The sequence below is a fragment of the Bombina bombina genome, chromosome 4 (assembly GCF_027579735.1).
Source record: "Bombina bombina isolate aBomBom1 chromosome 4, aBomBom1.pri, whole genome shotgun sequence".
NCBI lineage: Eukaryota > Metazoa > Chordata > Amphibia > Anura > Bombinatoridae > Bombina > Bombina bombina.
Window position 1 is genome coordinate 284476748 of NC_069502.1, and position 27959 is coordinate 284504706.

The 27959-nt window shown below is 37.6% G+C and overlaps 1 protein-coding gene across 4 annotated transcripts in view; it reads left to right on the plus strand.

Annotated features, from left to right (window-relative positions):
* The window catches only part of LOC128656206 (glutathione hydrolase-like YwrD proenzyme), a 628013-nt gene that overhangs the window by 15113 nt on the left and 584941 nt on the right, over positions 1-27959 (plus strand). For 2 of the 4 annotated variants that reach the window (XM_053709982.1, XM_053709980.1), the window contains exon 3: positions 1170-1395. The exons of the other annotated variants lie outside the window; for them this stretch is intronic. The gene's annotated coding sequence lies outside the window, so the exon portion shown is untranslated. The remainder of the gene's footprint in view (positions 1-1169; positions 1396-27959) is intronic. 4 annotated transcript variants of the gene reach the window in all.

Below are 27959 nucleotides of genomic sequence, written 5' to 3' on the forward strand. Positions count from 1 at the left end.
GATGTTGTAATAAAGGAACTTTATTTGGCATCTCTTCTTTCTCCCACACAACTCAAACAGCAAATCAGATCACAAAGCTCTTGGCTTAGACACTTAGGTATGTTTCGCTGTGGTCACAGAAAGTGTAAACCCTGTGACTATGTACTAATCAGCGACACCTTTATGTCTACCACCAATGGTCTTAAGTATCCAATAAAGTCCTGCCTAAATTGCACTTGTACCAATGTTATCTACCTCATTACCTGTACCTTATGTAAAATACAATATGTTGGTCTCACTTCTAGAGACATCAACTCGCGCATACGAGAACATATGTTTACCTTGTCTAGGGTGACATCCACCACCCCCCTAGTACAACATTTTGCTACTATGCACAATTGTGAACTAAATACATTTCGATGGACAGCTATTGGAAAGGTTACGGTACCGAAGAGAGGTGGTGACATTTGACACTCTTCTAGCCAAACGTGAGGTGTTCTGGATCTTCACTCTGAGAACCAGAACACCCCATGGCCTAAATTCCAAATATGACCTCATACATTTTTGGGAGTAATAGCTTATGTTTTTTTTCTATTTATTTGTCTTATTTTCTGTATTCTACTCTCTTTACTTATTTCTCAAGTGCTTTACGGCTATTATTACATGATATCCTTATGCAGGATAGTATAGTATTACTATTTTTCCATTATGCAATATGTACTTTACTATTTATAATATTTAGAATATGCATACAGTTATTTGTCTTTTTGACTAATTTCAGAGTGTTTAACCTGATATTTGCATATACCTTTCTATATTACATATTTTTTCTTGTAACATTTTACAATGATACTTTTGCTCCTGCTCATGTTTTATCTATGTATTTACCTGTGCTCATTTTGCTGCTGCAGCTTGCTGGGTCATTTACTTTAACTGCATTGTGTTTGAGGGTGTTTCTATCAATTAATTTTTAACCAATTAAAATAAGTCTTACCCCTTATATTCACCTGTAAGGTGGAGCACTTTTGGTTATGATTACGGCCCACGGCCGCAACATGTCAACCGTCTAGTGCTTTCACCCTCTCTTTGCACTTTGAATCTGCATGGATTTTTTAACTTTGATGTTGCAATAAAGGAACTTTTTATCAGCAAGACTGCCTTCTCTCTCTCTTTTTTGTGACTATTACCAGCCATTTGGGACACACCTACACCTCCTTACAGCTCATTGCCGCACACTGATTTCAAGACAGAAGCTAACACAGAAGGGCAGTTTGTGCTGAGCAATATTTCATCCCCGTAAGGCATACGGATACCTGGATACTCTGCTTCCTCTGACGGCTAACAAGAGCTGCATGATAGGAGGAGTGAAAAGTTGTTCCTGCCTTTGGTAACGCAAAGTCTTTGGATTTCTTAGGGGTGAGTAGGCTCTTATAAGACCCGGATACTAAATAAGTGTATGTGCAGGTTTAAAAAGGTACTCACTTTGTTTTGACAATCTCCATTGTGTATACTGTGGGATATTTCATCTTTTTGTCCTTACTTGGGGTATAGTCTTTTTTTCAATTTGACTTATTTTTTTCTTGGAAACTTGCAGGCAATTAGGCTAGCAAGGGCGCAAAATGCTGTTATTTATTGCGTCATTCTTGGCGCGAGAATTTTGGGGGGGCACGAATGTGCGTCTGTCATGACGCAAGTTTGTCATTTCCTGCGTCTTAGTTGACGCTAGGTTGTTGGCGTGAAATTGTGTTTGTTATGACGTGAGTTGCATCCTTTCCAAGGCCTAGATTTGGAGTTTTGTCGGTAACGACCCGAAAAACTAACGCCGGCTTTTTTCTGGCCGCACCATAAAAATAACTCTGGTATCGAGAGTCCACATAAAGGCTGCGTTAGGCTCCAAAAAAGGAGCGTAGAGTATTTTTAACGCAGCTTCAACTCTCGATATCAAAGTTGCTTACGGACGCGGCCAGCCTCAAAAACGTGCTCGTGCACGATTCCCCCATAGGAAACAATGGGGCTGTTTGAGCTGAAAAAAAACCAAACACCTGCAAAAAAGCCGCGTTCAGCTTCTAACGCAGCCCCATTGTTTGCTATGCGGTAACCCTTCCTAAGTCTGCACTTAACACTCTAACATGTACCCCGAGTCTAAACACCCCTAACCTTACACTTATTAACCCCTAATCTGCCGCCCCCGCTATCGCTGACCCCTGCATATTATTATTAACCCCTAATCTGCCGCTCTGTAAACCTACTTACATTATCCCTATGTACCCCTAATCTGCTGCCCTAACATCGCCGACCCCTATATTATATTTATTAACCCCTAATCTGCCCCCCACAACGTCGCCTCCACCTGCCTATACTTATTAACCCCTAATCTGCCGACCGGACCTGAGCGCTACTATAATAAAGTTATTAACCCCTAATCCGCCTCACTAACCCTATCATAAATAGTATTAACCCCTAATCTGCCCTCCCTAACATCGCCGACACCTAACTTCAATTATTAACCCCTAATCTGCCGACCGAATCTCGCCGCTATTCTAATAAATGTATTAACCCCTAAAGCTAAGTCTAACCCTAATACTAACACCCCCCTAAATTAAATATAATTTAAATCTAACGAAATTAATTAACTCTTATTAAATAAATTATTCCTATTTAAAGCTAAATACTTACCTGTAAAATAAATCCTAATATAGCTACAATATAAATTATAATTATATTATAGCTATTTTAGGATTTATATTTATTTTATAGGTAACTTTGTATTTATTTTAACCAGGTACAATAGCTATTAAATAGTTAAGAAGTCTTCATCCAAGCGGGCCAGAAGAGGTCTTCCATCCGATTGAAGTCTTCATCCAAGCGGCATCCATCCGGAGCGAAGCGGCAGCATCCTGAAGACCTCCACCGCGGAACATCCATCCTGGCCGACGACTGAACGACGAATGACAGTTCCTTTAAATGACGTCATCCAAGATGGCGTCCCTCGAATTCCGATTGGCTGATAGGATTCTATCAGCCAATCGGAATTAAGGTAGGAATATTCTGATTGGCTGATGGAATGAAGACTTCAATCGGATGTAAGACCTCTTCTGGCCCGCTTGGATGAAGACTTCAGCCGGATCATGGACCTCTTCAGCCCCCCGCTTGGGCTTGGATCAGGACATCGGAGGAGCTCTTCTGGACCGATCGGTGAACCTGGTATGGTGAAGACAAGGTAGGATGATCTTCAGGGGCTTAGTGTTAGGTTTATTTAAGGGGGGTTTGGGTTAGATTAGGGGTATGTGGGTGGTGGGTTGTAATGTTGGGGGGCTTGGGTATTGTATGTTTTTTTTTACAGGCAAAAGAGCTGTATTTCTTGGGGCATGCCCCGCAAAGGGCCCTGTTCAGGGCTGATAAGGTAAAAGAGCTTTGAACTTTAGTAATTTAGAATAGGGTAGGGCATTTTTTTATTTTGGGGGGCTTTGTTATTTTATTAGGGGTCTTAGAGTAGGTGTAATTAGTTTAAAATTGTTGTAATATTTTTCTTATGTTTGTAAATATTTTTTTATTTTTTGTAACTTAGTTCTTTTTTATTTTTTGTACTTTAGCTAGTTTATTTAATTGTATTTATTTGTAGCAATTGTATTTAATTAATTTATTGATAGTGTAGTGTTAGGTTAATTGTAGGTAATTGTAGGTAGTTTATTTAATTAATTTATTGATAGTCTAGTGTTAGGTTTATTTGTAACTTAGGTTAGGATTTCTTTTACAGGTAAATTTGTAATTATTTTAACTATTTTAGCTATTAAATAGTTCTTAACTATTTAATAGCTATTGTACCTGGTTAAAATAAATACAAAGTTACCTGTAAAATAAATATAAATCCTAAAATAGCTATAATATAATTATAATTTATATTGTAGCTATATTAGGATTTATTTTACAGGTAAGTATTTAGCTTTAAATTGGAATAATTTATTTAATAAGAGTTAATTAATTTAGTTAGATTTAAATTATATTTAACTTAGGGGGGTGTTAGTATTAGGGTTAGACTTAGCTTTAGGGGTTAATACATTTATTAGAATAGCGGCGAGATTCGTTCGGCAGATTAGGGGTTAATAATTGAAGTTAGGTGTCGGCGATGTTAGGGAGGGCAGATTAGGGGTTAATACTATTTATGATAGGGTTAGTGAGGCGGATTAGGGGTTAATAACTTTATTATAGTAGCGCTCAGGTCCGGTCGGCAGATTAGGGGTTAATAAGTGTAGGCAGGTGGAGGCGACGTTGTGGGGGGCAGATTAGGGGTTAATAAATATAATATAGGGGTCGGCGGTGTTAGGGGCAGCAGATTAGGGGTACATAAGGATAACGTAGGTGGCAGCGCTTTGCGGTCGGCAGATTAGGGGTTAATAAGTGTAGGCAGGTGGAGGCGACGTTGAGGGGGGCAGATTAGGGGTTAATAAATATAATACAGGGGTCGGCGGTGTTAGGGGCAGCAGATTAGGGGTACATAAGGATAACGTAGGGGGCGGTCGGCAGATTAGGGGTTAAAAAATTTTTTTTGAGTGTCGGCGATGTGGGGGGACCTCGGTTTAGGGGTACATAGGTCGTTTATGGGTGTTAGTGTACTTTAGAGTACAGTAGTTAAGAGCTTTATAAACCGGCGTTAGCCCAGAAAGCTCTTAACTACTGACTTTTTTCCTGCGGCTGGAGTTTTGTCGTTAGATGTCTAACGCTCACTTCAGACACGATTCTAAATACCGGAGTTAGAAAAATCCCATTGAAAAGATAGGATACGCAATTTACGTAAGGGGATCTGCGGTATGGAAAAGTCGCAGCTGGAAAGTGAGCGTTAGACCCTATTTTGAGTGACTCCAAATACCGGCAGGTAGCCTAAAACCAGCGTTAGGAGCCTCTAACGCTGGTTTTCACGGCTACCGCCAAACTCTAAATCTAGGCCCAAATGTTTGTTGGCGCCAAAACATTTCTCAACTTTCATTTGCGTCATGCGTCATACTTGGCGCCAAAAAAATGTAGTTTATTTTATCTTGCTTCCTATATGCTCTTTGTCTTCTATATGCTCAGAGGGCTATGCTATTTGCTTTTTGACAATATTAGCTTTTGCACGTTTTCCTATTCCTGAAACTGCTATATGTGGAAATAAGATATTTCTGTTTAATGTTCTTTTTCTTTTTTAAATTTTACAAGATGTCTCAATCTGATCCTGTCTCAGAAGCTGCTGTAGGAACCATGCAGCCTGAACACAGTTCTACCAAAGCTAAGTGTATCTGTTGTAAGCTAGTGGTGATTATATCTCCAGCTGTAGTATGTAACAGTTGTCATAATCATTTTTTGCATGCAGAAAAGGTTTCTATTAGTGCTAGTACAGTATCTGTTGTTCATTCAACATCTAAAGTGCATGATATCCCTGTTGATATGAAAAATTATATTGCTGAAGCGATACAGAAGGCTATGGCTGCTATACCGCATTCAAATAAACGTGAAAGGTCTTTTAAAACTTCTCATAATACTGATAAAATTTGTAATGACTGGCAACATACTGATATATCCTCCTCTGATGAGGATCTCTCTGACTCAGAAGATCCTACTTCAGACATTGACACTGATAAATCATCTTATCTTTTAAAGATTGAGTATATTCGTTCTTTGTTAAAAGAAGTGTTAATAACTTTGTATATTGAGGAGTCTAGTCCTCTTGATAATAAATCCAATAAACGTTTAAATTCTGTCTATAAACCTCTTGTGTCTACTCCTGAGGTTTTTCCTGTTCCTGATGCTATTTCTGATGTGATTGCTAAGGAGTGATCTAAGCCTGGTACTTCTTTTGTTCCTTCTTCAAGGTTTAAAAAGTTGTATCCTTTGCCATTGGCTAAATTAGAGTTTTGGGGAAAAGTCCCTAAGGTTGATGGGGCTATTTCTACTCTTGCTAAATGTACTACTATTCCTATGAAAGATAGTACCTCTTTTAAGGAAGATAGGAAGATTGAATCTTATCTAAGGAAAGCTTATTTGAATTCTGGCTAAATACTCAGACCTGCCATTTCTATGGCTGATGTTGCGGCTGCATCAACTTTTTCGTTTGGTAGCTTAGCACAATGGGAAAAACCACTCTGATTTGCATAGTATTGTTTGTTTGCTTCAACATGCTAATCATTTTATCTGTGATGCTATTTTTTAAATGAATTTTTATTGAGGTCAAAAATCATACAAAAGAAATAACAAGGTACTGATCATACATCTAAATGGAAATAACAATTCCGATGCTCATTGTACATAACAATGCTATGCAAACAATACATGAAAGCATACAGAATGAAAACAATAAACAATAGGCGACCTCAGTATTATTATTTTTTTCCATTAGTCTTGCGTTGTATCATGTATCTGTAAACAAGAAGGACAAATAACAGTACCAACAAGATATTTAATATACTGTACTTACTAGTGGTCTAGGTGGCCCGAACAGGGGGGAGGATACCTTGTAACTGTAATGTGAGTCACCTAGTTCTTAAAAGCAACAGAAAAAAGTAGGCAAATTCCAATGTAGTAGTAGTGCTTCTATACTATTGGTTGCGGTATAAACAAGAAAAACCGCTCAGATAAACCCCCATACAAGAGGGGGGTATTATGTGTATGAAAGGGTGGAAAAGGATGATTCAAGGAGGAAGATAAGGGCAAGGAGGAAGGAGGAGGAGGGCAGAGGTGGGAAACAAGAGAAGAAAATGGAATAATAAAAAAGAAAAAGAATGGATATTGTTAGTTATACTATGACTTATTTATGGGGAAACAAAATATGAATATAAATATAAAATAGGAGCAAGGTTGTTATCGATAGAAGAGATGGGTATAAGTACAGGCAGCCAAATCGCCTGCCACCTGCTATATATGACTAAAAGAAGGATTGTGAATGTGTCAGTGTATCTACTATTTAAACAGGGGGAGAGAGCACATAGGGAGTGCTATTTGTAACCTCTAATTGGGGGGGAGTGATATAGCGAAGAGATAAAGATGAATAAAAAAAAACAAGGAAAGGAGAAAGAAGAGCATAAATAGACAGACTGCTGTCAGTAGAGAGACCAGTAAGAAAAACATTGGTATAAATACAGAAATTCAACAGCAAACAATTTAACATTCAATTGTCAATCAACATAAACTCTAACATAACTCTGCATATTTAAATGTGCACCTGGGCTGAGAGCATTCACCTATAAGGACCGCTATGTAGGAGCGTATGCGCTGTAGGAAAGCTTAAACCCAAAGGATATGAGGAAAAAGATGCTTGGTCAAAGGGACATAATAGAATACTGCTAGGCTGGACCTAGTTAGGATAAACCACTGTCCCAGCTGCAGCGGACGGACGTCTACATCCACCGCAACGGACTGTCAAGTAAATTTCAGCGGTGCAAGTCTATCTAGATGCCATGACCTCAATACAGAATCCTGGTAACCCCGTATGGGAGTTAGAGTAGAGCTAAGGATGCGGACTAGAAAGCATAGTACTGAGTGCGCAGACACAGTGGCATACACCAAGCAGACATGCTGAGGTATATACGAGGGGTATCGCCAGGTTTGGCTAAGAGAATCAGGGGGCAAGCAATATTGTTAGCAAAGGGGACAGCTGTGAAGTGTCTAGACAATCATCTATTAGCTGGGGAGTTGGGGGTACATACAGAATCCTTGTGTGTAAACCATTTGTGTGTCATTATCTTAGTATGAGTCAATATGCATATAGGCAATAAAACAATTTAGAAAGAATCATGAGACTACCATAAACACACGCCATCACAATAGGCAGACCATATGCATGAAATTTACAGTAGACAAAAACATAGGCAATAATGAAATGTCATAGGGAAACACATATAGTCAATAATCACAATAGATATGGATTGTTCGGGATGGGTCAAAAATTGCTTAGCTAAAGACTAAAAGGACCCCTCAGAATTTAGGATCTGAAAGGCATATATAAAGGGTGTCAAACATTCTGGTTAGGGGGAATAGGGGGCAGATAGTATTAGTAAATTATATTAGTGGAGGGGGAACAGTTACAAAGCTTCTAGTCAATCCTATGTAGGTTTGGAAATAGGAGAAGTAGCCAGTATTTATGAGGGCAATCTATAGATGTGTTATTGACATATCGTGAGTCAGTGAAAATACAAACATCAAACAGTTTAGTGAGGAGCGTCAAGCTATCCTATTCATACAGCACCTCAGGAGGTAGTCCGTAAAGATGAAACTTGCAGGAGCTGAAAATATGAGTAATAGCGGAATGCCAAAAGGTAACATATGCCATCAATAATCACATTATTACATATACTTATCTGTCACCAGGTGGGCTCACACAAATAGAGTCCAGGAAAGGCCACAAGCAAATGTAGATTCAACAAAAGTGGTCAAAACTCCCATAGACAAACATTAATGGGTCCCCTTAAGATGTAGAGTTAGAGTTGTGTCTTGGTGGGAGAACACCCCACTCGTGTCTGTCAGGCGGTTGTCTGTGGCGAGCAGGGCCAAGGAGGTCCGTAGGTGGCCACTCTGGATCAGCAGGTCTGTGCAACTGCTGGGAGGACTGACGATGTGGTGAGGGAGACGTTGTTGGCAATTCATCAGCGGAAGCTCGAAGTTGAGTATGTTGAAGCTTGGGTTTCTCTTTACCTAGAGGGAGTAAATTCCACCTCTGGAGAAGTTCGTATCCTTTGGTTGGTTGAAGAATTGTAAACATTTGGTTATCCTTAAAGATCAAAAGCTTGATAGGATAGCCCCATCGGTATCTGACATTGTTCTTTCTGAGAGCATGTGTGATTTCTGTGAAAGTCTTCCTCTTTTGAAGGGATCTTGTAGATAAGTTGGGAAAAATTTGGAGATTTTTAAACTTGTCAGGTAACAATAATTCTAGATATGGGAATGATGATTCTGATTCTTATATTTTCATTTCGTCCATTTTTAAATTGTTACAAATTTATAAATTGTTGAACTTACTATCCTTTGTTGAAAAGGAATATGTATATATCGTTAATTTTTACCCACTAACAATAATTCTAGATATGGGAATGATGATTCTGATTCTTATATTTTCGTTTCGTCCATTTTTAAATTGTTACAAATGTATAAATTGTTGAACTTACTATCCTTTGTTGAAAAGGAATATGTATATATCGTTAACATTTACCCACTAACAATAATTCTAGATATGGGAATGATGATTCTGATTCTTATATTTTCGTTTCGTCCATTTTTAAATTGTTACAAATTTATAAATTGTTGAACTTACTATCCTTTGTTGAAAAGGAATATATATATATCATTAATTTTTACCCACTTACAATAATTCTAGATATGGGAATGGTAATTCTGATTCTTATATTTTCGTTTCAGTTTAGGTAATTTTAAGTTTGCACGATCTAAATGTATATTATCTAATAAAGGCACTTTAGAATTGAAATATATAAGTTGAATTGTGTGAATGCTAATAAAGCAGAAATGATAAGTTCTCTTCCTTGTGTATCATGTAACTAAATAACAACACAGAAACAATCATTACCAACTTAAATAAAGTCCACCTTTACATTGGAAGCCACACAGGTGTTGATAGAAATCAAAAGGAAATGAAGGAACCAATCAAAACACATTCATACCTTTAAAAAGCCAGAAGCTAGCAGGATAAGCATTCTTGATAAAGCCCAGAAGGGTGAAACGCGTTGAATGGGACCTGCTACACTCTACTAAACTTCATTTACTACTGTCACAAAGCTGTGTGACCCTGCAACTTTAAACTTTTCTCCTGACCCTGCAAGTTAAAATCTACCTTTGGTAACTTCAGGGAATACGGTGTTACTGCTAAACACTGACCAAAGATTTCTTCAAACCTTAAGAAGTCTGAGGGAACCCAGATGAAAACAATATTTGGGCTATAAGAAGAAAGGAAAACAAAAAAAAAAAAAAAAGGATAACTACATCACCAGAACGGATCATCACCCCTGACCTCTGAATCAAAGAGAAGGTCAGGTGACTTATCAGAAGCACCAGGAACAAACAGTCTGTGAATCCCTCACAGTGAAGATAATCAGCGGTTGCAACCAGGACAGATTAAGGTACCTCTACACTAATTTGCACTACGTTTTTTAAAACACGCAAACTGAACTTTAAAGACATCAAGGTATTCATCTGTTAAATTAACCATTTCCATTAACCACGATTGCTTTGGCACCTAAATCAGAATATTGGCTGTTTTTTGCCTTTTTAACTATCCAGCACACCTGAGCCAATTATATGTCCAAGGAAAGTAACTGTGTAACTTTATAACTGAATTTGTTACTGAAGAACTGTAAAGCTATTAGGATTGATACATTTGTGCCTTTTAAATATTTAATTCACCATTTATCTTAGAAATTTGTTGCTTGCCATATGTTATCTATAGAATTAATTCCTTTATACCTGAAATTCTAGGATTATATGGTTCTAGTCTGTTTTTATAAGTGTTGTATAAGGGAGACGTCCCTTTATTAATTAGGAAAAGCATTTGCTGTTGTTTTTATGTGTTATAAGAATTTTTAAATAAAATAGATTGTATTAAACATAAATTAGATTGGTATCATCATTTCCTAGCTTTTTTTAGCGCTGCTAAATAAACCCCATTTTTTCTTCTTATCCACCATTTAGTTCTCTTTGAGGGAAGAACTTTTTTAGCAGCAGGAATCCACCTTTAGGCGCTCCTATCACACTACACATAAATACCTATTGTTCCCTCTTGGGGTGTTTTTAACACTCCAGACTAGTGAGCTGTCTTAAGATGGAAGATGACATTTTCACATGGAGAGAAAAAACTCTCAAAGATATAGTAGAGAATGAGGAAAGAATAAAAGTAAGCCCCTATCTGAATATCACTGAAATAATGTTTGAATTAGAAAAACTTATGACGACTGAATTAAAGCAAAAAATGGAACTAAAGTTTCTTGATAAATATATTAGTTTAGGGATTGCACCAAGAGGATTAAGGTTGAGAAAAAATTGCACTTTTGAATTAAAAGATAAATTCCAAAAGGAATGGGATGAGACATTAAAAAATGCATCCACAACACTATTACAAATTTTAAAGAGATCACGAGAAGATTCACTTGACATAGTTGAGAAGAACATAATCACCATAAAAAATAAATTAAGTAATGAAAAAGAAAATGTTGACTTTAAAAATTCACAGATAGACATTATGAAAAAATTGGACAATTTAAGTATGGAATTACAGGAGGTTAAAATAAGAAAATTAAAGAGGGATAAGGAAGATTATAATGAAGTTGCAAACAGAGAAGAGGAGAAAATAAATAATAGGGAAGAGAGACAGAAAAATCAACATTTTGAGGGTAACACAGGTAATTACAAACACAATGCACATGCCATAAGGGAAAATTATTCTAATTCCCCTTATCACCAATCCAAGTCATATCAATACAATGATCAAAATCAAGAAAATAGGACACCATATGACAGAACTCCAAAAAGGATAAACTATAGGGAAACTACTGAATTCAGACCTCAACAATATAAATCAAACTACAGAACAAACTATTATAGACCTAGGGGACCACAATACATGACAAATACAAATAGAAACCCACCTGAACACCCAAGCTATAATGACTATAGAAGACCCCATACAAATCGTAACTTTTTTGAGAACCATAACTATAACCACTATAGAAGACAGGATGATTATTATGAAGAGCATAACCAACCAAGGGGCCACATAGCATATAGTTATTGGCCAAATGACAATAAACCAAGATACCAGGGGTACAACAACCGTAATAGAGATTGGGAATATAGAAATAATAGAGAACATAATTACAACACACGAATACAAACAGAACCTGAAAAAGAATGGAGAATAGACACCACGAATAGATTTACACTATTAGAAGAGAAAGAACAACAAAAAAACATGAATTATTTTTTAGAGATGAGCCCACAAAGACCCAGCACTTCAAAACAAACAGAACATTCAAAAGACCCACCAGTGGGAATGAGAAAAAGAATAAGAGAGGATGTAGAGGAGGAAAAAGAAAAAGACAGGGAAATAAAAAGAGTGAAATAAAAATACAACAAAAAAGTGGCATTTTCAATATTAGTAAAAAAACTTTAACCACAGAGGAAGAAAGAGTGTTAAACTTAGGCCTTAGCTATGCTCCCTCTACGAGATTAAACAAATTCAACACACACATACATGTGAGCCAGTTTGTAAGGAAGTTAACCTTGAAAAAATATTTCCTACGGGATCCAATAGAGAGAAATTGGCAACAACCAAAAGAGACACCCACCATATCGCCTATGGCCTCAAATAGTAACATAGTAATACCACAAGTAATTCATTCAAAAATGAAACCGAAATCCACTTTTTATCCGACAAATGAAAAAGGAAGGAATATTGAATTATTCGAAAAATTGGTTCAGGAAGATATTAAGAAAATAAAAACTAACAATAAGATACCAAAAAATTTAACTTACAAAGAAAGAACAGTTCTTAAAGAATTGCAAAATGATACCAGCATAGTAATTAAACCGGCAGATAAAGGGGGTGGGGTTGTAATCATGGACAGAGATAAATATATAGAAGAAGCACAAAGATTACTTAATGAAGGGGATACATATCAGGAACTAAAACTAAATCCAACCAAGAAATTTCTGGGTGAACTAACCAAATTATTAGAGGATGCAAGAGAAAAACAAATTATAAATAAAAAAGAATTTGATTTTCTATTTACAAAATTTCCAAAAATACCAATTCTATATTTCTTACCAAAGATTCATAAAAATCTAAATAATCCCCCCGGTAGACCCATAATATCGGGTATTAACTCCCTCACCTCCAACCTCTCGAAATACATAGATGGATACCTACAGGGCTATGTTAAAAAATTACCCTCTTACCTAAAGGATACCACTGACATCTTGAAAAAATTAGAGGTAATTAAGTGGGAATCACACTACACATTAGTGACATGCGATGTTTCGTCGCTTTACACCAATATAAGTCATGATTTGGGACTGATGGCAATCTCAAATACCCTAGATAGGGACAACAAACTATGTATGGAACAAAAGAAATTCATAGAGGATGGAATAAAATTCATCCTAGGCCATAATTATTTCTCATTTGAGGACAAATTTTACATTCAAAAGAAGGGAACAGCTATGGGCACAAGATTCGCACCCAGCTATGCCAATCTCTTTATGGGATATTGGGAGGAAGGTTTCTTCCCTAGGCATAGTCTGGGCGCGGATCTTGTGCTCTATAGCAGATACATAGATGACCTGTTCTTTATATGGGGGGGTAGTGAAACTGATCTAAACACTATTCTGACAGATATGAATAAAAATGAAATGGGACTATCCTTTACCAGTAACTATAGCAAAAGCCAAATCACCTTCTTGGACTTAGATATCGAAATTGTAGAAAACCAATTAATAACCAAAACACATTTTAAAAAGGTGGATGCCAATAATCTAATCCATTATAACAGCTGCCACATGAAAAAGTGGAAAGACAATGTCCCTAAAGGGCAATATTTAAGAATTAAACGGAATTGCTCAAGAATGACAGATTATCAGGATCAAATAAAGATCTTAGAAAGGAAATTCTTAGAAAGAGAATATAGTCCAGAAGTAATCAATGAAGCTAAACAAGAGGTAGATAAGAAAGTAAGGAGGGACCTCTTAGAATATAAAACAAAAGATATCAAAGAAAATCGAGATGAAATTAATGTGCCCTTTATAACTGAGTTCAGTCATGACAACCTAAACATCCAAAGAGTTTTAAAAAAACATTGGCACTTAGTACAAACTGATCCCATCATAGGGGGAAAAGTGGGGGAAAACCCAAAAATAATATATAGGAAAGCACAGAATTTGAAGAGCCTACTAGCTCCCAGTCAATTGAAAAGCATAAAGAAGAAAGACACTCAAAGGTGCCTAGACGGAAATCCTTTAAATGGTTTTTTCCCCTGTTTTAGATGCCGGGCCTGTAAATTTAGTAGTAAACAAAAGATTTTAAAATCAAAAAGTGGAAACTTTACTTTCAAAATAAGAGACACAATTAGATGTCAAGATAAAGGCGTTATTTACGCCATTCAATGTTCATGTAAAAAAATTTACATAGGAGAAACAACCAGAATGCTCCGTGAAAGGATAAGGGAGCACCTCTCTTGCATAGATAGGGGTAACCTTGACCCTTATATCTATCGCCACTTTAGGGAAGTACACAACAACAACCTTAAAGATTTTAAATATTGGGGAATTAAAAAAGTTCACCCCGACTGGAGAGGGGGAAACTGGGAAAATAAACTCCTAAAGGCAGAAGCTGAAATTATATACCTAATGAATACCCTCCAACCTGGAGGCTTGAACTCTGAGATAGACATTTCCCCCTTCTTATAAAAGTCTCTTACAATATGCGAACATTTTCCAGGTTAAATCAGCCACTTATATAGAAAATACTCACATACATTAAATAAGCAATAACATTTCAATTTATCTTGGGCAAAGATAGTACAAGCCCTATATAAATTCATTTTTCTAGTAATTAAAAAGGAATTTTTATCCCCCTAAAATAAATAAATTAATTGAATAAGCCATATTTTTACCCACTAGCAATAACTCTAGTTATGGGATTGATAATTTCTGATTTAATTGTACATCCATTTTTAATTTGTTAATTTATAAATTGTTGAACTTACTATCCTTTGTTGAAAAGGAATATGTATATATCGTTAATTTTTACCCACTAACAATAATTCTAGATATGGGAATGATGATTCTGATTCTTATATTTTCGTTTCGTCCATTTTTAAATTGTTACAAATTTATAAATTGTTGAACTTACTATCCTTTGTTGAAAAGGAATATGTATATATCGTTAATTTTTACCCACTAACAATAATTCTAGATATGGGAATGATGATTCTGATTCTTATATTTTCGTTTCGTCCATTTTTAAATTGTTACAAATGTATAAATTGTTGAACTTACTATCCTTTGTTGAAAAGGAATATGTATATATCGTTAACATTTACCCACTAACAATAATTCTAGATATGGGAATGATGATTCTGATTCTTATATTTTCGTTTCGTCCATTTTTAAATTGTTACAAATTTATAAATTGTTGAACTTACTATCCTTTGTTGAAAAGGAATATATATATATCATTAATTTTTACCCACTTACAATAATTCTAGATATGGGAATGGTAATTCTGATTCTTATATTTTCGTTTCAGTTTAGGTAATTTTAAGTTTGCACGATCTAAATGTATATTATCTAATAAAGGCACTTTAGAATTGAAATATATAAGTTGAATTGTGTGAATGCTAATAAAGCAGAAATGATAAGTTCTCTTCCTTGTGTATCATGTAACTAAATAACAACACAGAAACAATCATTACCAACTTAAATAAAGTCCACCTTTACATTGGAAGCCACACAGGTGTTGATAGAAATCAAAAGGAAATGAAGGAACCAATCAAAACACATTCATACCTTTAAAAAGCCAGAAGCTAGCAGGATAAGCATTCTTGATAAAGCCCAGAAGGGTGAAACGCGTTGAATGGGACCTGCTACACTCTACTAAACTTCATTTACTACTGTCACAAAGCTGTGTGACCCTGCAACTTTAAACTTTTCTCCTGACCCTGCAAGTTAAAATCTACCTTTGGTAACTTCAGGGAATACGGTGTTACTGCTAAACACTGACCAAAGATTTCTTCAAACCTTAAGAAGTCTGAGGGAACCCAGATGAAAACAATATTTGGGCTATAAGAAGAAAGGAAAACAAAAAAAAGGATAACTACATCACCAGAACGGATCATCACCCCTGACCTCTGAATCAAAGAGAAGGTCAGGTGACTTATCAGAAGCACCAGGAACAAACAGTCTGTGAATCCCTCACAGTGAAGATAATCAGCGGTTGCAACCAGGACAGATTAAGGTACCTCTACACTAATTTGCACTACGTTTTTTAAAACACGCAAACTGAACTTTAAAGACATCAAGGTATTCATCTGTTAAATTAACCATTTCCATTAACCACGATTGCTTTGGCACCTAAATCAGAATATTGGCTGTTTTTTGCCTTTTTAACTATCCAGCACACCTGAGCCAATTATATGTCCAAGGAAAGTAACTGTGTAACTTTATAACTGAATTTGTTACTGAAGAACTGTAAAGCTATTAGGATTGATACATTTGTGCCTTTTAAATATTTAATTCACCATTTATCTTAGAAATTTGTTGCTTGCCATATGTTATCTATAGAATTAATTCCTTTATACCTGAAATTCTAGGATTATATGGTTCTAGTCTGTTTTTATAAGTGTTGTATAAGGGAGACGTCCCTTTATTAATTAGGAAAAGCATTTGCTGTTGTTTTTATGTGTTATAAGAATTTTTAAATAAAATAGATTGTATTAAACATAAATTAGATTGGTATCATCATTTCCTAGCTTTTTTTAGCGCTGCTAAATAAACCCCATTTTTTCTTCTTATCCACCATTTAGTTCTCTTTGAGGGAAGAACTTTTTTAGCAGCAGGAATCCACCTTTAGGCGCTCCTATCACACTACACATAGAGATTTTTAAACTTGTCAGGTAGTGCAGGCTTGAGAAAGTGTGCCCTTTGGATGCGCTCCTTCTATGAAAAGTAATGGAGGCGTACTATGATGTCTCTGGGCACATCGTCAGATAAGCCTTTGGGCTTGAGTGATCTATGAGCCCTGTCAACTTGGTCTTCTGACTTTGAGGTTGGAGGTGCTAAAGTGTGGAACAGCTCTTGAAGGAATGGCTGAAGGTCTGCAGTGGAGACAGACTCGGGCACACCTCGGATCCTAAGGTTGTTGCGCCGAGACCTGTCTTCCAAGTCCGCAATTTTATCCTCTATAACATCAAAATGGTCAGATAGACGTTGGGCAAAGCAGAGAAGGTTGGATTGCTCTGTAGAAAGGTCTTCTTGCCTCCTCTCTAGAGAATCAATTCGCTCATTAGTAGAAGATATTTATTTTTTAAGCTCCGCTGTAGATGCTGCAAGTTTAGCCGTAAATGAGGCATGATGTTGATCCAATAGCTGTTTCAGGGAATCCATGATAAATGAAGGGGTAACTTCCTCTGAAGGGAGTTGCTGAAAGTTCTGTATAGCGGCAGAGGTCAATTCAGAAATGTCAGACGTTGGGGAATCAGGTGCCTCTGTCTCAGTTGGGGGCGGCGTACATGTGGGGCCAAAGTGGTCCATAACTGTTTTTTTCAGAGGGAAGGTCTGCTTGTTCTTCTTTCTCGCAGATTGTGACATTGCAGGCAGTCAGTAGGCAAGGATGAAGTAGAAGCAATAGGAGTAGATAAATATACTTCCCCAATTGCATATATATGTTAGGACTTTGATAGAGGTCAATGTACACTGAGTGGTAGGCAGGGATTGTAAGCCTAAGAGAATTTACTCCATCTCTCAGTTAGGTATGTAGCTCTAAATAGGGCAGAATTGAAGAAGAGATCTGTGATGTTTCTTCTCTGGATGCAGTCAGCTGTATGTTAGAGCAAGGATGTATATGTGACTGAGGACAAGAAAAGTAAAAATAAAAAGGGATCACTTATTGTCTTTCACAAATGTATTCCCCCAATAAACTGAGAGTCTTCTGTAAAATGCCCAGACATGTCCAAGTCGCTGCTAGAGTAATTAGAGAGCGACTATGCTGAGTGTATTACCCACGTGGGAGTTCCGTTATACTGACCCCTAGTAAGTACTTAGGCAGCTTTAGGCAAAACTTTTGGGTCTTACTTGGTCAAATGAGAGTTAAAGTATCTCTTCTCAGGAGCTCTATTAGAGGATAGACTTAGGTAGGATACTTAACTGTTTAAACTGATATGCATTACACAAAGCTGGGTGCACGCTAGCAGGGAGATCAAAAATGGCGTCTTCACGCCTTAGCTCAGGAAGGACTCGGTGACAGCGTGGTGGAAGCAGGAGACTCTATATCTAGTGCGCTGCACCTCTATGTCTGTGTATGAGGTTGATTATGTGTTACCTCGGTCCTAGCCAGCATATATACAGTCAGTACTCACTATTGCCGTAATCGTGTTGTCTCTAGAAGCACACCGTCCGTGGTGCTCCACAGGTGTCTTAAGTTGTAGATGCTGTGTGTTCAGCAGGGCTCCGGAGCGGATCCCCGACCCTCCGGAGCGCGATGCAAGGTGTTGCTGCAGCTTTTGTAGTGCTGGGTAGGCGAATCGCTGGTGAGATCTAGCTAAGAGCTCTGGAGCGCTTGCGGTCCTTGCCTCACTCGAGTCTGGTGTAGCTCGTTACAAAGCACTAAGTGAACTAAAGTGTGGTCCACCGAGAAAGGCAGATGGGTAGATAATAAAGTGCCTCCTAGTAAATAAAAAGCCCCTCTTTTAGTTGAATTTGAGTAGCTTAATATGAAGATATTTGGAGGAGCTCTGTATAATGGCGACTGCTATGTGCGGTAGTTGGCTCCGCCCCCCTGTGATGCTATTTTTCATATCATCAAGATTAATGTTAAATCTATGTCTTTGGCTATTTTAGCTAGAAGAGCTTTATGACTCAAATCATGGAATGCTAACATGGTATCTAAATCTAGGTTACTATCTCTATCATTCCAGGGCAGAGTTCCCTCTAAGGCCAGTTTTGTGAGGGATCTAGCAGTGAAACAGTTAATAAGGCAATCACACCTTGCAGTCTGCATTGTGTAGTGTTTGCTAATTGCTCTAATTAACTGTTTCACTGCTGGGCAACTCACAAAACTGGCCTTAGAGTGAACACTGTTCCAGGGTAATAATCTGTTCGGTTCACAGTTGGATTCTATTATTTCCACTATTACTGGGGGGAAGGGAGTTTTTTTGCCTCAAGATAAAACGTCTAAAGGCAAATCTAAAGTTTCTAATCAGTTTCATTCCTTTCATCAGAATAGAGAACAGAAAACCACTCCTTCCCCTAAAGATTCTGGCTCCAATTGGAAGCCATCCTCGAGTTGGAATAAATCCAAGCCTTACAAGAAAACAAAGCCAGCCCCCAAGACTGCATGAAGGTGTGGCCCTCAATCCAGTTCTGCTGGTGGGGGGCAGATTAAAATTATTTCAAAACGTTTGGGCGGGTTCCATTTAGAATCAATGGATTCAGAATATTGTCTCAGGGGTATTGAATAGGTTTCAGAATAAGACCTCCTGTGAGAAATTTTTTGTCTTTCTCACGTTCCAACAAATCCTGTGAAAGCTCAGGCTTTCTGAAGTGTGTTTCAGATCTGGAGCTTTCAGGAGTGATTGTACCAGTTCCAATTCTGGAACAGGGTCTGGGTTTTTATTCAAAACTATTCATTGTCCCGAAGAAGGAGAATTCTTTCAGACCAGTTCTGGATCTGAAGTTTTTGAATCATTTTGTAAGAGTCCCAACTTTCAAGATGGTGACTATAAGGACTATTCTGCCTTTTGTTCAGCAAGGTCATTACATGTCCTCAATACAGGATGCGTATCTTCATATTGCGATTCATCCAGAGTAGACCTCTATCGGTTTCTGAGATTCTCTTTTCTAGAAAAGCATTACCAGTTTGTTGCTCTTCCATTTGGCCTAGCAACAGCTCCAATAATCTTTTCGAAGGTTCTCGGTGCCCTTCTATCTGTAATCAGAGAGCAGAGTATTGCGGTGTTTCCTTATTTGGACTATATCTTGGTACTGTCTCAGGCTTTTCATTTAGCAGAATCTCACACGAATCAACTTGTGTTGTTTCTTCAAAGACATGGTTAGAGGATCAATTTAACAAGGAGTTCCTTGATTCCTCAGACAAGGGTCACCTTTTTAGGTTTCCAGATACATTCAGTGTCCATGACTCTGTCTTTAACAGACAAGAGACAAATGAAATTGGTTTCTGCCTGTCGAAACCTTCAGTCTCGAACATTCCCTTCAGTGGCTATGGAAGTTTTAGGTCTCATCGGACGCAATCCCCTTTGCTCGTTTTCATATGAGACCTCTGCAGCTTTGCATGCTGAATCAATGGTGCAGGGATTATACTCGGATATCACAATTGATATACTTAAATCCCAAAATTCAACTCTCTCTGTCTTGGTGGTTAGTCCATCATCGGATTATTCAAGGGGCCTCTTTTGTTTGTCCTGCCTGGACTGTGATTTCAACAGATGCAAGTCTCACAGGTTTGGGAGCTATCTGGGGGTCTCTGACAGCATAAGGAGTTTGGAATCATCAAGAGGCGAGGTTACCAATCAATATTTTAGAACTCCGTGCTATTTTCAGGGCTCTTCAGGCTTGGCCGCTATTAAAGAGAGAATTATTCAGTTTTCAGACAGTCAATATCACAACTGTGGCATATGGCAATCATCAAGGGGGAACTCACAGTCCTTTAGTGATGAAATAATTCTTGGATACTTTCTTGGGCGGAATCCAACTCCTGTCTAATTTCTGCGATACATATCCCAGGTGTAGACAATTTGGAAGCGGATTATCTCAGTCGTCAGCCTTTACATCCAGGGGAGAGGTCTCTGTACAGATGTGGGGTCTCCCCGAAATAGATCTGATGGCTTCCCATCTAAACAAGAAGCTTCCCAGGTACTTTTCCAGGTCCAGGGATCCTCAGGCGGAGATGGTGGATGCGTTAGCAGTTCTTTGGTTTTACCAGCCTGCTTACATTTCTCCAAGATCATAGTGGAACAATCGCATGTGTTTCTGATAGCACCAGCATGGCCTCAAAGGTTTTGTCTATGCGGATCTTGTCCGGATGTCCAGTTGCCAACCTTGGCCACTTCCTTTTAAGGCCAGACCTTCTGTCTCAAGGGCCATTTTTCCATCAGGATCTCAAATCGCTTAATTTGAAGGTATGGAAATTGAACGCTTAGTACTTAGTCATACAGGTTTCTCTGACTCAGTGATTAATACTATGCTACAGGCTAGTAATTCTGTTTCAAGGAAGATTTATTATCGAGTTTGGAAAACCTATATTTCATGGTGTTTTTCTCATAAATTTATTTGGCATTCTTTTAGGATTCCTAGAATTTTACAGTTTTTTTAAGATGGTTTGGATAAAGGTTTGTCTGCAAATACCTTGAAGGGACAAATCTCTGCTCTTTCTGTTTTATTTCATAGAAAGATTGCTAAACTTCCTGATATTCACTGTTTTGTTCAGGCTTTGGTTCATATCAAGCCTGTTGTTAAATCAATCTCTCCTCCTTGGAGACTTAATTTGGTTTTGAAGGTTTTGCAGGCTCCTCCTTTTGAGCGTATGCATTCTTTGGATATTAAAATACTTTCTTGTAAAGTGGTGTTTTTTTGGGTATCTCTTCAGCTAGAAGAGTTTTTGAATTGTCTGCTCTCTCTTGTGAGTCTCCTTTTTGATTTTCCATCAGGATAAGGCTGTTTTGCGGACTTCGTTTAAATTTCTTCCTAAGGTTATGAATTCTAACAACATTAGTAGGGAAATTGTTGTTCCTTTCTTGTGTCCTAATCCCAAGAATACTATTGAAAGATCTTTGCATTCTTTGGATGTTGTAAGAACTTTGAAATATTATGTCGAAGCTACTAAAGACTTCAGGAAGACTTCTAGTCTATTTGTTATCTTTTCTGGTTCCAGGAAAGGTCAGAAGGCTTCTACCGTTTCCTTGGCCTCGTGGTTAAAACTTTTGATTAATCAAGCCTATTTGGAGTCGGGTCAAGCCCTGCCTCAGAGAATTACAGATCATTCTACTAGATCAGTTTCCACTTCCTGGGCTTTTAAGAATGAAGCTTCAGTTGATCAGATTTGCAAAGCTGCTACTTGGTCTTCTTTGCATACATTTACTAAATTCTACCATTTTTATGTATTTGCTTCTTCGAAAGCAGTTTTTGGTAGAAAAGTTCTTCAGGCAGCTGTTTCACTTTGATTTTTCTGCTTTTGATTTAAGTTTTTTCATCACATTTATGAGAATTAACTTATATTTTGGGTTGTGGATTATTTTTTTCAGCGGAAAATGGCTGTTTTTATTTTTATCCCTCCCTCTTTAGTGACTCTTGCGTGGAGTTCCACATCTTGGGTATTGCTATCCCATACGTCACTAGCTCATGGACTCTTGCCAATTACATGAAAGAAAACATAATTTATGTAAGAACTTACCTGATAAATTAATTTCTTTCATATTGGCAAGAGTCCATGAGGCCCACCCTTTTTTATGGTGGTTATGATTTTTGTATAAAAAGCACAATTTTATTTCCAGTTCCTCTTTTTGTATGCTTTTTTACTCCTTTATTTTATCACCCCACTACTTGGCTATTTGTTAAACTGAATTGTGGGTGTGGTGAGGGGTGTATTTATAGGGATTTTGCGGTTTGGGAAACTTTGCCCCCTCCTGGTAGTATTGTGTATCCCATACGTCACTAGCTCATGGACTCTTGCCAATATGAAAAAAATTAATTTATCAGGTAAGTTCTTACATAAATTATGTTTTTTCTATTATAAAATGAGTCTTGGGACCTAGTAAGTGGGCTGAACAGAGTTGGTCTTTGGGTGTGTATGAAGTTTTCTCACAGGTATCCTTGTATTCTCTAGGCATATTTCACTCACTCTTTTATCTCACCAAATGACTTTTATGAATCCTAAGCACTTTTGCCTTCATCGTCACCATTCTCCATAAAAACGAACAAAAAAAATATTAAAAAATATATTTTAATACTGCATTGGTATAAGAATTAATTTTCTGATTGGGCTTGCTTACTCCAGCACAGTGTTCATGCTATGCACTGGCTTACTGAGTGTTTTCTTTCATAAGGTGGTGAAAGTTCATGTGCTATTGCAACTGGGATTCAACTCCTTGCCACTAGAAGGAGGCAAATATACCCAGCATTCCACAAGCTTTTAACCCTTCTCACCTCTCTGGTATTCAAGTCTGATCGTTGCCTGCACAAGAGGAAGGTAAAGAAATGAGGTGAATCATTTTCTTATTGAACAGGGGTCCTCAGATATATGAGACTCATTCTCCCCCTGGATTTACATAGAGGGGAGTAATAGAATACTTTGATAGTGAATGTAATTCTCCTGCGGGAGTTTATCACTAGCCTGCCGCAGCTATCATAGAGGGGCCTAGTTATCAAACCGTCAACCTCAAATACGCTGGAATTCCGCAGCGTATTTGTGGCGAGGCTGATTCGCCTTAGTTATCAAAGGCTAGAGACTGGCAAAAGTAGAATTTTGTGACGTAAACTTCGATCCGCCGGACTCAGTCCGACACAGATCAATTCTTACGTCACTACAGATGTTCCGCACACAAGTGCGGCACAATCTGACTACTTTTGCTAGTTATCAAAAAACTAGCAGGTACGCTCAGCACTTTTACGGCCCAGCGTACCTGGTTTTCAAACCGCCACCCTGGAGGCGGCGGATCCCATAGGAATCAATGGGAGTCTGACCATAGCGAAAGTACAAGTTCGCTGCTGCCAGACATCCCATTGATTCCTATGGGAGATGTCTGCACCTAACACCCTAACATGTACCCCGAGTCTAAACACCACTAATCTGTCCCCCCTTCCCCTGCCGCAACTAAATAAAGTTATTACCCCCTAAACCGCCGCTCCCGGAGCCCACCGCAAGCTACTCTATACATATTAACCCCTAAACCGCCGCTCCCGGAGCCCACCGCAACCTATATTAAATTTATTAACCCCTAATCTGCCCCCCCTACACCGTCGCCACCTATAATACATTTATTAACCCCTATCCTGCCCCCCACTACACCGCCGCCACTGTAATAAAATTATTAACCCCTAAACCTAAGTCTAACACTAACCCTAACACCCCCCTAACTTAAATATTAATTAAATAAATCTAAATAATATTTCTATTATGAACTAAATTAATTCTATTTAAAACTAAATACTTACCTGTAAAATAAACCCTAAGATAACTACAATATAAATAATAATTATATTGTAGCTATCTTAGGATTTATTTTTATTTTACAGGCATCTTTCAATTTATTTTAACTAGGTACAATAGCTATTAAATAGTTATTAACTATTTAATAGCTTACCTAGCTAAAACAAAGAGAAATTTACCTGTAAAATAAAAACTAACCTAAGTTACAATTACACCTAACACTACACTATACTTTAATAAATTATTCCTATTTAAAACTAAATACTTACCTGTAAAATAAACCCTGAGGCCTAGATTTAGAGTTTGGCGTTAGCCGTGAAAACCAGCGTTAGAGGCTCCTAACGCTGGTTTTAGGCTACCGCCGGTATTTGGAGTCACTCAAAATAGGGTCTAACGCTCACTTTCCAGCCGCGACTTTTCCATACCGCAGATCCCCTTACGTAAATTGCGTATCCTATCTTTTCAATGGGATTTTTCTAACTCCGGTATTTAGAGTCGTTTCTGAAGTGAGCGTTAGACATCTAACAACAAAACTCCAGCCGCAGGAAAAAAGTCAGTAGTTAAGAGCTTTCTGGGCTAACGCCGGTTTCTAAAGCTCTTAACTACTGTACTCTAAAGTACACTAACACCCATAAACTACCTATATACCCCTAAACCGAGGTCCCCCCACATCGCCGACACTCGGAAAAAAATTTTTAACCCCTAATCTGCCGACCGCCACCTACGTTATCCTTATGTACCCCTAATCTGCTGCCCCTAACACCGCCGACCCCTGTATTATATTTATTAACCCCTAATCTGCCCCCCTCAACGTCGCCTCCACCTGCCTACACTTATTAACCCCTAATCTGCCAACCGCAAAGCGCCGCCACCTACGTTATCCTTATGTACCCCTAATCTGCTGCCCCTAACACCGCCGACCCCTATATTATATTTATTAACCCCTAATCTGCCCCCCACAACGTCGCCTCCACCTGCCTACACTTATTAACCCCTAATCTGCCGACCGGACCTGAGCGCTACTAAAATAAAGTTATTAACCCCTAATCCGCCTCACTAACCCTATCATAAATAGTATTAACCCCTAATCTGCCCTCCCTAACATCGCCGACACCTAACTTCAATTATTAACCCCTAATCTGCCAACCGAATCTCGCCGCTATTCTAATAAATGTATTAACCCCTAAAGCTAAGTCTAACCCTAATACTAACACCCCCCTAAGTTAAATATAATTTAAATCTAACGAAATTAATTAACTCTTATTAAATAAATTATTCCAATTTAAAGCTAAATACTTACCTGTAAAATAAATCCTAATATAGCTACAATATAAATTATAATTATATTATAGCTATTTTAGGATTTATATTTATTTTACAGGTAACTTTGTATTTATTTTAACCAGGTACAATAGCTATTAAATAGTTAAGAACTATTTAATAGCTAAAATAGTTAAAATAATTACAAATTTACCTGTAAAAGAAATCCGAACCTAAGTTACAAATAAACCTAACACTAGACTATCAATAAATTAATTAAATAAACTACCTACAATTACCTACAATTAACAGCCATTAGAATGCAAGCTCAATCTGATTGGCTGATTGGATCAGCCAATCGGATTGAACTTGATTCTGATTGGCTGATTCCATCAGCCAATCAGAATATTCCTACCTTAATTCCGATTGGCTGATAGAATCCTATCAGCCAATCGGAATTCGAGGGACGCCATCTTGGATGACGTCATTTAAAGGAACCGTCATTCGTCGTTCAGTCGTCGGCCAGGATGGATGTTCCGCGGTGGAGGTCTTCAGGATTCTGCCGCTTCGCTCCGGATGGATGCCGCTTGGATGAAGACTTCAATCGGATGGAAGACCTCTTCTGGCCCGCTTGGATGAAGACTTCAGCCGGATCATGGACCTCTTCAGCCCCCCGCTTGGGCTTGGATCAGGACATCGGAGGAGCTCTTCTGGACCGATTGGTGAACCTGGTATGGTGAAGACAAGGTAGGATGATCTTCAGGGGCTTAGTGTTAGGTTTATTTAAGGGGGGTTTGGGTTAGCTTAGGGGTATGTGGGTGGTGGGTTGTAATGTTGGGGGGGGTATTGTATGTTTTTTTTTTCAGGCAAAAGAGCTGAATTTCTTGGGGCATGCCCCGCAAAGGGCCCTGTTCAGGGCTGGTAAGGTAAAAGAGCTTTGAACTTTAGTAATTTAGAATAGGGTAGGGCATTTTTTTATTTTGGGGGGCTTTGTTATTTTATTAGGGGGCTTAGAGTAGGTGTAATTAGTTTAAAATTGTTGTAATATTTTTCTTATGTTTGTAAATAATTTTTTATTTTTTGTAACTTAGTTCTTTTTTATTTTTTGTACTTTAGCTAGTTTATTTAATTGTATTTCTTTGTAGCAATTGTATTTAATTTATTGATAGTGTAGTGTTAGGTTAATTGTAGGTAATTGTAGGTAGTTTATTTAATTAATTTATTGATAGTCTAGTGTTAGGTTTATTTGTAACTTAGGTTAGGATTTCTTTTACAGGTAAATTTGTAATTATTTTAACTATTTTAACTATTAAATAGTTCTTAACTATTTAATAGCTATTGTACCTGGTTAAAATAAATACAAAGTTACCTGTAAAATAAATATAAATCCTAAAATAGCTATAATATAATTATAATTTATATTGTAGCTATATTAGGATTTATTTTACAGGTAAGTATTTAGCTTTAAATTGGAATAATTTATTTAATAAGAGTTAATTAATTTCGTTAGATTTAAATTATATTTAACTTAGGGGGGTGTTAGTATTAGGGTTAGACTTAGCTTTAGGGGTTAATACATTTATTAGAATAGCGGCGAGATTCGGTCGGCAGATTAGGGGTTAATAATTGAAGTTAGGTGTCGGCGATGTTAGGGAGGGCAGATTAGGGGTTAATACTATTTATGATAGGGTTAGTGAGGCGGATTAGGGGTTAATAACTTTATGATAGTAGCGCTCAGGTCCGGTCGGCAGATTAGGGGTTAATAAGTGTAGGCAGGTGGAGGCGACGTTGTGGGGGGCAGATTAGGGGTTAATAAATATAATATAGGGGTCGGCGGTGTTAGGGGCAGCAGATTAGGGGTACATAGGGATAATGTATGTAGCGGCGGTTTACGGAGCGGAAGATTAGGGGTTAATAATAATATGCCGGGGTCAGCGATAGCGGGGGCGGCAGATTAGGGGTTAATAAGTGTAAGGTTAGGGGTGTTTGGACTCGGGGTACATGTTAGAGTGTTAAGTGCAGACGTAGGAAGGGTTACCGCATAGCAAACAATGGGGCTGCGTTAGGAGCTGAACGCGGCTTTTTTGCAGGTGTTTGTTTTTTTTTCAGCTCAAACAGCCCCATTGTTTCCTATGGGGGAATCGTGCACAAGCACGTTTTTGAGGCTGGCCGCGTCCGTAAGCAACTCTGGTATCGAGAGTTGAAGCTGCGTTAAAAATGCTCTACGCTCCTTTTTTGGAGCCTAACGCAGCCTTTATGTGGACTCTCGATACCAGAGTTATTTTTATGGTGCGGCCAGAAAAAAGCCGGCGTTAGTTTTTCGGGTTGTTACCGACAAAACTCCAAATCTAGGCCTAAGATAGCTACAATGTAATTAATAATTACATTGTAGCTATTTTAGGAATTATATTTATTTTACAGGTAACTTTGTATTTATTTTAGCTAGTTAGAATAGTTATTAAATAGTTATTAACTATTTAATAACTACCTAGCTAAAAGAAATACAAAATCACCTGTAAAATAATTCCTAACCTAAGTTACAATTAAACCTAACACTACACTATCATTAAATAAATTAAATAAATTAACTACAAATAACTACAAATAAATACAATTACATAAACTAACTAAAGTACAAAAAAAAAAGCTAAGTTACAAAAAATAAAAAAAATAGGTTACAAACATTTAAAAAATATAACAACAATTTTAAGCTACTTACACCTAATCTAAGCCCCCTAATAAAATAACAAACCCCCCAAAATAAAAAAATGCCCTACCCTATTCTAAATTAAAAAAGTTCAAAGCTCTTTTACCT